Source organism: Elephantulus edwardii, unplaced genomic scaffold (assembly GCF_000299155.1).
Source record: "Elephantulus edwardii isolate Elephantulus edwardi_28Jun2011 unplaced genomic scaffold, EleEdw1.0 scaffold00012, whole genome shotgun sequence".
Lineage (NCBI taxonomy): Eukaryota > Metazoa > Chordata > Mammalia > Macroscelidea > Macroscelididae > Elephantulus > Elephantulus edwardii.
Genome location: NW_006399762.1, coordinates 23,689,693 through 23,700,466, shown reverse-complemented (window position 1 = coordinate 23,700,466; position 10,774 = coordinate 23,689,693). Strand labels below are relative to the sequence as shown.

At 39.4% G+C, this 10,774-nt stretch overlaps 1 protein-coding gene and 1 pseudogene across 2 annotated transcripts in view; one reads left to right on the top strand and one right to left on the bottom strand.

Annotated features, from left to right (window-relative positions):
• The window catches only part of PLA2G12A (phospholipase A2, group XIIA), a 20,186-nt gene that overhangs the window by 7,091 nt on the left and 2,321 nt on the right, over positions 1-10,774 (bottom strand). The window lies entirely within an intron of this gene.
• Positions 3,784-4,367, top strand: LOC102856521 (annotated as a pseudogene).

Below are 10,774 nucleotides of genomic sequence, written 5' to 3'. Positions count from 1 at the left end.
GCAACAATGAATGAATGGAATTCCAAAATCTCTGTAGATGTTCATTGAAATGAAAAATAAACTAAATTAAAAAAAAAATCCCCAGTAATTTCAACTGTGTCATAGAGCATAGTTTCCAAATGCTGTGCCAAAGTTGGATATTTTAGAAAGACACCAACTTTCACTCAACTCACCCTTACTGTTGTGAGACTTATTAAATTAGGGAGTGGAGAACAAATTTTCAGTAATCATCATTAACATAAATAACCTACTCAAAGTAATGATCCATAAATGGTGGAAGTGTGTTGCTATGCAATTCTGTGCTCAAGTAAAGTGCCCAAATATAGTCTCAAGATAGTCTCCTTCCTAAGATAACATGGTCTTGTCAACCAAGTCTGAAGGAACAAGGTGTACAAGAAGGAATGTCCACTTGCATCTAGAAAAGGAGAAGCCAAGGGCAGAACTTGTGTCTTCAGCACTCTTCAAGAGTGAGGAGAATTGCTCCTGAATCCCTTGATAAATGAAGATAGATGCCTCAGCCCTTTCCAAATTGTGCATATTCAACCCTTACTTCCTATTTTTATTTTTAAACAAAGAACTGTGATTCATATGCCTACTTATGCAGGCCTATAGGGAGGTCCTGTGGACCTTGCTTGCAGAAAGTTAAGAGGAAGTGAAGCACTTACTGAAGAAGATCAAACACTAGAGTTTTCAATGTAGATTACACACCAACATCAAGAAAACAAAATCCTCACAAATGGAACAAAAGACATCACAACAGATGGAGGAAAGACTGAAGTTTCCAACTATTAACTTTTTACTTGGATCGACAATCAACATTCATAGGAGAAGAAGTCGAGAAATAAAGAAATATTGCATTGGACAAATCTGCTGTCAGGACTTATATAAAGTGCTAAAGAGTACAGATGTCAGTTTAAAGACTAAGGTGTGCCTGACCAAAGTTATGGTATTATCAGTTGCTTTGTATGTATGTCAGAGTTGGACAGTGAATAAGGAATACCAAAGAAGAAGTGATGCCTTCGACTTGTGCTGCTGGCAAAGACTATTGACTGTGTTATGGACTGCCAAAACAACAAAGACATCTATCTTAGAAAAAGTGCACCTAGAATGCTCCTTAGAAACAATGATGGTGAGACTTTACTGCACATACTTTGGGAATGATATCAGAAGGCCTTGGAAAAGGATATCATGCTTGGAAAAGTGGATCCACTTAGGTTGAAAATGGAGTGGGAGCAGGAGAAGAAGGTCCTCAAAGAGACAAACTTGGGTAACTGCAACAGCAAGCATAAGCACAGTAGCGATTGTAAGGATGGGGCAGGATCGGACAGGGTTTTGTTCTGTTGTGTACAGAGCTGCTGTGAGTGGGAACTGACTGAAAAATACATAATTACAGAGATGTTGGACTGACCACTCAATGTTTAATGTGCATTTCAAAACTTAAGATGCATTTATTTCTTGATATTCATTCCCCAAATCTGATCCATCCTGTGCCTCCTTGTCAGTTAATGGCAACTCCATGGCTGCAGGTGTGCAAGGCAAAAAAGAAACCCACAACCCCCCAAAAGCTAAACAAAAAAACTTTTCTTTAAAAAAAAAACAAAAACAAAACTTCATCATCTTTGACTGTTTTCTTGTACTGCTGCTGCCCTAGTGCAAACTACGCTGAATTAATGCCATGGGCTCCTAACTAGGCTCTCCACTTTGGCTCCTTAACTCTGACGCTGCTTTCAACCTGAGTCCTGAACCTCAACATTAAACCAGAGTTATCCTATTAAAATATACATTAGATCAAGTCTCCTCTTTCAATTCCTCCTCTCGAACGCTTATCCTACTGACAATAAAAACCAAAGTAATTTCAATGATCTGTTACATCCTGTGTAGTCTGGCTCCTATGATTTCTTGGGCCTTATGTCTTAGTTTTCTTCTACTCTCACTCCATTCAACCACATCTGGTCTTTTTGCTGTTTCACAGGTACTACAGGTATGTGCTGACCTTTAGGGCCTTTGAACTTATTGTTCCTCCATATATGTTCTTCCTCCTGATATCCATGTAGTTGCTTCTTCACCTGCTGAGCAAAGCCTTCTATAACCATATCACATATGCCTTTCTAACTATATTACTATCATTAGCCTACTTATTTCCTTTGTTACCATCTCCCTATGTTGCTGTTAGGTGCCATTAACTTGACCGTGACTCATAGTGACCCTATGAACAGCAGACCTGAACCCTGCCCTATCCTGTGCCATCCTTATCATCTCTGAGCCTACTGCTGCAGCCACTGTGACAATCCATCTCATTGAGGGTCTTCCTCTCTTTTGCTTATCCTCCACCTTTCCAAGCATGATGTCATTCTCCAAGGACTGGCCTCTCCTAGCAACATGCACAAGGTATGTGAGAGAGACAGAATTTCACCATCCTTTCCTCTAGGGAACACCCTGGCAAGACAGCTGTTTGTACTTTTAGTAGTCCATGGAATATTCAGTACTGTTTTTCAACACCAAAACTCAAAAGCATTGATTCTTCTACTGTTATCTTTAGTCAATGTCCAGCTTTCAGAAGGGTAGGAAGCACTGAAAAGGCCATGGTTTGAATTAGACGCCCTTTCATCTTCACACTTCTGTACCTTTGAGAGGTGTCTCCCTATACTAACATAGAAACATCTTGAGGGCAGGAATTTGTCAGTTTTTATGCCCATTGTCTAAACCTGTATAAACATATGTTTAGAGAATCAATAAATAATTGCTGATGAATGAATGGATTGAATAAATAATGAGCAAAAAACGTGAAAGGCTCATCTCCATGGGTGTTAAAATACCTATCAGAAATGTTTGGGGTACTATATTTTAAAGAGATGTAACAAATGAGAAATGGCCAGTTGCTACACTTCATTGTCTTTTGAGTAATGGTCAGTTGCTACACTTCAGTGTCTTTTGAGTGTGGTGAACATGTTGAAGCCTTAAAAAACTGACCATTTCTCATTTGTTACATTTCTTTAAAATATGGTACCCCAAACTGAACATCATTTGGTGTGTGATGAGTCTGTTACCTTTTGAAGCCAGAAAGAGTACTTATGTTTATGGAGCCTAAGATTGTGAACAAATGTTGCAGCAGTGTCTCAATGCTTCCACACATCAGATAGCAGGGGTGGTTGTTTGTTTGTTTGTTTGTTTTTAAAAAGAGCTGTCAATTATTTCCAAAAAGAACTTTTAAAAAATCTATGCTATATCCACTCTGGAAAATAGTGTAGTGTTTCCTCAAAGAAAGCTAAACATAGAAATTCCTTATGACCCAGTTATTCCACTGCTTGGAATATACTATAAGGAAATTAGAAATGGAGATTTGTATACCACAATGTTCATAGCAGCATTATTCACAATTGCAAAAAAAACATGGAAACAGTCCAGATGTCCACCTACAATCTAGTGGGTTGAGAAAATGTGGTACATTCACACAATGGAATTCAATGCAGCACTCAGGAGCAATGATTTTGACAATTGCTACATAATTTGGGAGGGACTGAAGAACATTATGCTGAATGAACAAACTCAGGCTTATAAGGACAAACACTACATAAGGCCATTATTGTAGAAATAGAAAAACTAGTAAAATGTGCATAAAGATCCAAGAGAAGGAGACTGGAAGCATAAAGGTGAGGATGGTCAGGGGGGAAAGCAGAGGGTCGCACAATTTGGTGGGTGGAGGGAGGGAAAGGAAATGGGGAAGATTCAGTGGGGATCTGGTGAACATTGTTCAATGTTGATTAATTTTATAAAATAAAATGAATGGATTTTCCCCATGAGCAGCTTCAGTCAATCTCCCAAAATAGTTCACTACTGCTTGACCCGGAAAATCCCACAAAATCATGCAAATCAAGAGGCTCAAATCTCTGGGTCCATTTTAAGAATACCCGGGAAACTGTCCAGGCCATCAAGGATATGCGTATCTGGAAAGCACCAACTCTCTGAATGATGTCACTTTGCAAAAGCAGTGTGTGCCATTCTGACGTTACAATGGGGGAGTTGGTAGGTGTGCCCAGGCCAAACAGTGGGGTTGGATACAGGATCGGTGGCCCAAAAAGAGTGCCGAGTTTTTGCTGCATATTCTTAAAAATGCAGATAGTAATGCTGAACTTAAGGTTTGGATGTCAATTCTCTGGTCATTGAGCATATCCAGGTGAACAAAGTTCCTAAGACGCACCACTGCACATACAGAGCTCATGGCTGGATCAACCCTTACATGAGCTCCCCCTGCCATGCTAAGATGATCCTTACTGAAAAGGAACAGATTGTTCCTAAACCAGAAGAAGAGGTCCAAGAAGAAAAGGATTTCTCAGAAGAAACTGAAGAAACAAAAACTTACAGCTTGAGAATAAATGATTCAGCAATCAAATAAAACTCAAAAAACTTTAAAGCTGAAAAAAATCCCCACAAAAAACCCCCATAATGAATGGGAATGATTGTATGAAACACAATGTGAATGAAGGATAGTGTGAAACACAATGTATGCAAACTTTGTAAGCAATCCAGTATAAAATTAATTTTTTTAAAAGAGTAAACATATATGGATAAATCAACAACAAATATAAGTGTCCAAGCAAAGATCCATATTAAAATGGATTTTCATTAACTAAAAAAAAAAAAAATCTACTCCTGAATGTTTTCAGTACTTCTCTAATTTCTTTTTTTGAGTGTAAATACTAGATTTTAAAATTCTTATTAATTTTAGTTCATCATTCAGCACTATTATGCAAGCTTTCAATCTAGAGCGATTTGCCCAGTGTTATACTGCTTTCTCTCAGATACAAAGGCAAGACAGAGATCTTGCCCAGAACAGGCTACAACACTCTGCTATAGATCAGCCCGTGCCCTCAGAAGCCTTGAAGCCATCAGTCCATCCCTTAGGGGAGACAACTCAACCAGCTGGGCCATCACCTAATGGAGTTTTGTTTAGCCTACATTTCTCATGAGAACATTATGAGAAAGTATACATTTTACCTATAGTTTAAAAGGAGTAAGGCTAGATCAACATTATATTCTTGGGGAGTCTATTCTGGATCCTAAAATCTCATCAGAAATCTCTCTTTTATAAGGGATTATAATATACTATGTCTTTGCAGTTGCTTGCTATGTGTCAGAGAGCTGGACAATGACTAGGTATGACAGAAAGAGAATGGATGCCTTTGAGCTGTGGTGCTGGAGAAAGTGCTGAATATACCGTGGACTGCCAGGAGAACAAACAAGTTTGAGGCAAGGATTCTGACATACTTTGGGCATACTGCAAGGAGTGACCAGTTCTTGGAGAGGGACATCATGTTTGGAAGAGTGAAGGGAAAGAGAGAGGAAGACCATCAATGAGATGGATTGGTTTAGTGACTGCGGTAATGAGGGTTGCTATGAGTCGCAAGTGACTCGATGGGACACAACATGCTTATAAATTGTTTAGAAACTCATCTAGAGAGACATAAAGAAATGGGTCTGTTAATCTAAAAACATATACAATAAATACATCATAATGTGTAGAACTGTAGAACCTAGGGAAAATAACATATTTACTCTTTTATAATAATTTTCTGTTACAAGAGATAAAAGGTGAGAGAAGCAAGCAGAGAGAGGGCCCTGCCACCAAAAGAAAGCTGGGAGCAGAGCACATATTTTGGACTCAGGGCCCCTGAGCTGAGAACCTCCTAGACTTGGAGTATGACTGGTACTAAAACATATGGGGATCATCAAGGGGTGCCAGGCCCACAGATGTTGAAAGAAGGCAAGAGCCATTTCCAGAGGCAACAGAGAAAGTCTTTCCCTAGAGCCAAACTTTGCATTACGACTTCCAACCTCCTAAACTTTGAAAGAATAAATATGTTTGTTAAAACCACCCATCTGGTATTTCTAAAAAGCAGCACTAGATAACCCAGACAACAAGCAACCAAGTCAGAATCAAAGAGAAATAGGAAATTCTAAAGCTTAATTAAAAAAAAAAACACACAAAAAAACCAACCTTGTATTTACTTATCTTGGTTTTACCTGAAGGACAAGAATACGGAGCTTGCTCCCTTACGTCTTTCTGAACATCCTCCCTTTTATGGAAACAAAGCTTTAATGAGAAGTTACTTAGGGGAACAAATTTGACAGTTGTTGTCTTTTTCCATTTTTTTTTTCTCCCTGACAACAGAGAAGATATGAAGTAGAAATTTTCTTTTTCCTTTGATGGCTAAAAAGTAAAAAATGGATTGTAAAATGTTTCCAGAATGATGAATAAGTCACTCATTCATTAAGCATTTATAAATCATTTGCATTACAGGGCTGTGAGAAAGAGCCTTAAACATACAGACATTGTGGACATTGTAGAGTTTATACTTTACTGGGAAAGGACAATTAAGAATCAAAATAAGGAAACATTATGGCAATAAATGCTAAGAAAAAATACAGAAGAGAAAAATTTATACTGTTGGAGCCTGGGGCTGCTGCATACTGTGGTAAAGAAGGCAGAGACCACTGAGCAAAGATTTGAACTCAAGAAATTAGCCATGATGCAATGTGGGGGTGAAGGGGAGCATTCTTGGCAGAATTTCAAGCCTACGATACTGAGGTGGGAAAGGACCTGACATAGTTGAGAAATACTAAGAGCTGGAATTATTGGGGGGAAAAAAAATCTAGTTTTACTGGAAAGTCAATGAAGGATTCTGAGCAGAGAAATAACATGTGATTTATACTTTTATAGAACCATTCTGATTACTGTGTTGTGAGTAAAAAGAATGAGAAGAGTAAGTGAACAAGTTGGACGTAGGGTGACAGACACATCAGGTGGCTATTAAAATAATCCAGACACAAGATGGGAATAGCTTGGTCAAGGTTGGCAGCAATAGAATTGGTGAGAAGTGGTCGGATTTTGAGTGCATTTTTAACCAAGAGTTGACAGGATTTGCTGAAGTGATTTTAAGAGGAATATAAACTGAACCCAAAATGATTCCCAAGTTTTCAACTTGAGAAAATAAAAGGATAGAATTTCCATTAATTGAAATGAGGGAAGATCATAGAAAAGATTCTGGGTTAATATTAAAAATAATATTTGAATACATTTGGGAATGATTTGGTGAGGATTAAAACACTGATGTAATTATTGGAGTTAAATCCTTGGGTAAGAGGGTTCTCCTAAATAGAAAGGTTGTAAGTAAAGAGAGTAAATCCCTACTAATTGGAAAGGTAGAGGATATGGACATCAATGCTGGTTCAAGTTCTCTTTTAATTCCCTAGTGAAGCAGGATCAGGGCTATGAACTGAGAGAGGTAATGGAAGAGATGTTGGATTGTTAATATAAATGGGCATAAATTTAGGAAGAAGTTTTATTTATGACTGGTACTAAAACATGTGGGATTTGTGACGGTTAATACTCTGTGTCTCTGATCCTCAGTATAACAAAAATATCCCACATGCTCTAAATCCCAACCTCTATCTTACCTCTGGGTCAAGTGGCAGCAACATGATATATGGAAAGGTGATTGAGATTGTTAACAATTTCAGCCTGCTTGGCTCCACAATCAACACTCTTGGCGCCAGCAGTCAGGAAATTAGAAGGGGAACTGCACTGGGAAAATGAGCTATTAGGGACCTCTCCAAAGTGGTAAAGAGCAACAATGTCAGTATGGAGACTAAGGTGCACCTGATCCAAGCCATGGTCTTTGCAATTACTTGCTGTGCATCAGAGAGCAGGACAATGAATGACTAAGGATGACAGAAGGATTGTTGTCTTTGAGTTGTGGTGCTGGAGAAGAGTGTTGGAACATTCCACGAACTGTTAAGAGAACAAAAAGGTTTGTCCTGGAGAAGGTGAAACCAAGTTAATGGTGAAACCACGTTGCTTTTTAGAGGCAAGGATTTTGGAGTTCCTTTGCACATACGTTGCCAGGAGGGACCAGTCCTTGGAGAGGGGCATTATGCTTGGACATATAGGGGGATAGTGCAGGACAGGAAGACCCTCGATGAGATGGATTGATTCAGTGACTGGGGTAATGGGGTTAGGTGTGTCAGAGACAATGAGATTGGCTCAGGATAGGCCAAGGTTCAGAGCTGTAGTATATAGGGTCACTGTGAGTCACAGGCAACTCAACAGCACATAACAACAACATGATATTAAAGGGGGCTCTTGTGGCTTTATGGTAAGGAATTGTACTGCCAACACAAAGGAACACAAATCCACCAGCTGTTCCACAGAAGAAGGATGGACAATCTCCTTCTATACAATTTGCTGCCTCTGAAAATCTGCTGGAGGATCAACCATGGGTTGATTTCAACTCCTCAAAAGTACTGAACAATAACAAAATGATGTCATCGAGTAGAATACCACTCATAGCAACCACACAGGATTAAAATCAAATCTATATGAAGATATGGTTAGCCTTTCAACCTTATCTAATTAATGGGAGGTTTCCTTAGAGGTGTGGCCTTCATGGCTGTATGTTTAGCAAAGAGCTACATAGGTTTTGTCCAATCTATACCTGGCTGCCTGTCTCTGGACTTCAACTAGCGGTCTGTTGTACTTGCTGACTTCAGACTTGCCATTATTAAAAGTCAGACATCTGCAACCCTGGTCTCCTATGATGACCTTAAGATGTGTCAGCAGTCTAAGACATGAAACCCAAGTGTCATTGGTTTTGCCTATCTAGAGAATTCAGCCCAAAACAAGGCTGTTCAGGACCTTCTAGTATATAAAACATAACCCATTCTTTAACAAAACACAAAAAGCTATTTTAAGAATTAGAAGCCATTGAAAAACAAGGAACAACAATATTAAAAACAAGGAAAAACAATATTATTCAAAATGGGTGACCCTGGAGGACATTATGCTGAGTGAAATATCTCAGTCACAAAGAGACAAATACTGCACAGTGCCACTGTTGTAAAACAGGACTGATATCGGGGTTTGGGGTAGACTGAGAAAGATGGGATAAATAATGTATACTGCATTGAAACAGATGAGGGAGAAAACTGTTTAAAAAGGATATGTGACTAGGTATTATTGTCATGACAGGAGTCCAGAATGAAGGCTGTATAGTGGAATACCTGGGGGAAGGGATTGTAAAACAATGGGGGAACTTTTCTTTTACTTTTCAAAGAGAAGAGTACACTGGGGCGGGTGGGGGCAAGGAGAAAAGTGCAACAGTGAATGAATGGAAATTCAAAGGGTCTGTACATTTTCATTAAAATTAATAAAAATATGATTAAAAAAAGAATTAGAAGAAACAGATGACATCACATTTTTACGTTATCTGCTGCTGCTGTTGTTAGGTGCTGTCGAGCCGGTTCCGACAAATTAGTGACCCTATCTACAATGGACCACACACTGCCTGATGCTGTGTCATCCTAATAATTGTTGCTATGCTGGAATCTACTGTTACAGCTACCATGCCAATTCATCTTATTGAGCATCTTCCTCTTTTTTTGATGACCTTCTACTTTACATGACCCCAAAGCCCAACTCATCGTCACTAAATCCAACTTAGAGTGACCCTGTAGGACACAGTATAACTTCCCTACAGAATGCAAAAACCTTTAAATAGTTATAGAAGATTTACCTATTAGTTTTCTCAAGAAGTAGCTAGTAGAGTCAAACTGGTAATTTTTTTGGTTAGCAGCACATTTTAGTTACCAGAGCCATCTGACCCAAGCCATAGTATTTTCTTTTTCTTTCTTTTTTTAAAGCCACGATATTTTCAATTTTCTTATAAGCATGTGAAAGCTGGGCAAGGAATAAGGAAGACTAAAGAATTTATGCCTTTGAATTATGTTGACAATGAATATGGAATACACCATGATCTGCCAAAAGCAAAATCTCTCTTAGAAGTACAGCAAGAATGCTTCTTAGAAACAAGGATGTTGAGACTTTATCTCATACTGTTGTTATTAGGTGTTGTTGAGTTGAGTATGACTCAAAGCAACTCTATGAACAAAAGATCTGAACCTTGTTCTATCCTGTGCCATCCTTACACTTCTGACATACAAGAGCCCACTGTAGCAGTCACTGTATCAGTCCACCTGGTTGAGGGTCTTCCTCTCCTTCGCCGACCCTCCACCCTTGCCAGCATCATGTCCTTCTCCAAGGAATAGCTCCTCCTAGCAACATGCCCAAATTATATGAAGTATATGAAGCCTCATTATCCTTGCCTCCAAAGAGCACTCTCTCTGGCTTACACCCTCTCCAAGATGTGCTTGTTTGTTCTTTTGGCAGCCCGTGGGATGTTCAGTGTTCATTGTTCTTATGTTGTTGTTTTTGTTATGTGCCATCGTGTCACTTGCGACTCATAGCGACCCTATGTACAATAGCCCTAAACTCTGCTCTGTCCTGTGCCAATCTCATTGTCTCCAACACACTCATTCCGATTGCCCCAGTCACCAAATCAATCCACTTCCCAGAGGGCCTTCCCCTCCTGCACCTGCCCTCCACCCTCCCAAGCATGATGTCCTTCTGCAAGGACCAGTCTCTCCTTACAACATGACCAAAGTATGTCAGATGAAGACTCAGAATCCTTGCCTCCAAGGAGCAGCCCGGTTTAACCCTCTCCAAGATGAATCTGTTTGTTTTCTTAGCAGTTCATGGGACCCTCAGCACTCTTCTCCAACACCAAAGCTCAAAAGCATCAATTCTCCTTATATCCTCCCTGGTCATAGTCAAGCTCTCTGACGCTTAACAAGTGATTGCAAAGACCATGGCCTGTATCAGACGCACCTTAGTCTCCAGAAAACACACCATTGCTCTTCAGTACTTTAGAGAGGTCCCTAA